Raw genomic sequence first — 2,554 nt, 5'->3', positions numbered from 1 at the left:
GCCTAGTGCACTCCACGGAGCACTTCCGCTTCCGGCAGCTGCGGCAGCCGTCAGGGAACCGCGCGCAGGAGCAGCCGAGTTCCGGAGGTCGGCGAAGGCACCCACGCCGCGGGAGAGAGGAAAGGCGCCCGCGAGATGGTGAATGAAGGCAGTCGGCGGGGTAGGCCCGGGGCGTTCCACCCGCCCCGCGCAGCTCCCTGGACTCCGGGCGCCTCTCCGCACCGGGCAGGGCTTCTGGCGGGAAGGTGTCTGGCCCAGTCCTCCCACTTTCTCTGCCTCTCGGAGGCAGGTGGCAGCACAGGACCGCGTCCAGGCCGAAGGGCAGTGGGGCTAGCTACCGTGGGCAACAAACGTGCCCCAGCCCCGGGGCCCCGGGTTAGCAGCCTGCAAAACAGGCACCCGCTGATGGCGGCGGCTGGGGGGTCCGATGGCCAGTACGTCTTGAACGTTGATTTACTTTCCCGGAAGTTAGGGTCAGAGTCCTAAGGACGCTGTCCCATTCCTCTATTCACTGTTGGCCTAGGCCATTCATGGCCACACACACCTTCACTCAGCAAGCTTTTATTGACCACTCATTATGAGCTGAGCTCTGTGAGGGCCTGTCTCCTTCAGCTAGGTGCATGGCTTGCTCCTGTTGGGGCTCTGAAAACGAAACCACAAAGTGAAGGCCCCTGAGGCAGCCTCAGAGGCAGGTTCCCTCTGACCTCTTCCCAGTCTCTGATCTGATTCTCTGAGGCTGGCCATAGAAACTCCAGAATTTCAAACGGGAACCCCCTTTCTCCAAAGTCAGCCATAAAACCTAAAAATACTACTCTTAACTCCCTCTCTTTCTACCTTTCTGTGAAAAAAGTGGCCATAAAGAAATTATCTGGACCGGGTGCGGAGGCTCACGCCCATAATCCCAGCACTTTGGGTGGCCGAGGCAGGCGGATCACCTGAGCTCAGGAGTTTGAGACCAGCCCGGCCAATGTGGTGAAACCTCGTTTCTACTAAAAATAAGAAAAAAAAAATTTAAAGCCAAGTGTGGTGGCAGGCGCTTGTAATCCCAGCTACTCGGGAGGCTGAGCCTTGGGCATCGCTTGAACCTTAGAGGTGGAGGTTACAGTAAGCCAAATTCGTGCCACTGCACTCCAGCCTGGGTGACGTTTGAGACTGCATTCCCCCACCCCCAAAAAAAAGGTCATACACGGTGGCTCAGCCTGTAATCCCACCATTTTGGGAGGCCAAGGTGGGTGGATCACCCGAGGTCAGGAGTTCGAGACCAGCCTGGCCAACGTGGTGAAACCCCATCTCTACTAAAAATACAAAAATTAGCCAGGTGTAGTGATGCACTCTTGTAATCCCAGCTACTCGGGAGGCTGAGGTAGGAGAACCACTTCAACCCAGGAGATGGAGGTTGCAGTGAGCTGAGATTGTGCCACTGCACTCCATCCTGGGCAAGAGTGAAATTCAGTCTCAAAAAAAAAAAAATAAATAAATCCTCTGACCTCCTTTGTTTTGATTGTAGGTTTTAAGACCCCATTCCAGGAAGGGTTCTGTCCCCTACCCAGAAGGAAAGAATCCTGCAGAGAGGTGGAGAAAAATCCAGACAGGCCTTACTAGGCTTCCCCATTCAGTCTATGAGCATTCAATCATGCCCTTCTTGTCCAGTCCTATTTCTACACAGCTGTGCACATTTTGTTGAGCCTAAGCATAAAAATGAATAGTCTTCCCTATATCTTGGGGTCTTAATTCTGAAGGTTCCTTTGTCATGCAAAGCCATCACCAAATAAATTAGTATTATTGAGAGCCTGGGAGGTTGAGACTTCAGTGACCAGGGATCAAGCCAATGTACTTCAACGTGGGAACAGAGTGAGATCCATGGCTCCAAAAAAAAGGGGGGGGGGCATACCTCACAGACAGTTCTAAGGGCATAGGGAAATTGCATATCCATGTGTGTCTTCTGGACTCTACTATCTACTAGTTTTCTGCCCTTAGGACCCTTTCCAAGCCTGTTTTCCTTCTCATTTTCCAAAATGATTTTGCCCAAGGTAATGGCAGTTTTGAAGCATAAATAAGACCAAGTAAAGTGCTTAATACTAGATCAACACTTTACACGGTGCTCAATAAATGGTAGCTATTTTTTTTTTTTTTTTTTTTGAGACAGTTTTGCTCTGTCACCAGGTGCCAGGCTGGAGTGCAGTGGCACGATCTCAGCTCACTGCAACCTCCACCTCCCGGGTTCAAGCAATTCTCCTGCCTCAGCCTCCCAAGTAGCTGGGACTACAGGCTCACGCCACCATGCCCAGCTAGTTTTTGTATTTTAGTAGAGATGGGTTTCACCATGTTGGCCAGGATGGTCTCAATCTTTTGACCTCATGTTCCGCCCACCTCGGCCTCCCAAAGTGCTGGGATTACAGGTGTGAGCCACCACGCCCGGCCATTAGCTACTTTTATTACCAGCAGGCTGTTAGTTCACAGAGGAAGAACAGTTTCTACAGGTGGAGATCTAGTCTCTGGTTCACCTTTCGCTCTGTTATCTGTAGCCTTGGGCAAATCATTTAATCTTTTTTTT

This window comes from Callithrix jacchus, chromosome 9, assembly GCF_049354715.1.
Source record: "Callithrix jacchus isolate 240 chromosome 9, calJac240_pri, whole genome shotgun sequence".
Lineage (NCBI taxonomy): Eukaryota > Metazoa > Chordata > Mammalia > Primates > Cebidae > Callithrix > Callithrix jacchus.
Note: the sequence above shows the minus strand (reverse complement) of the source record.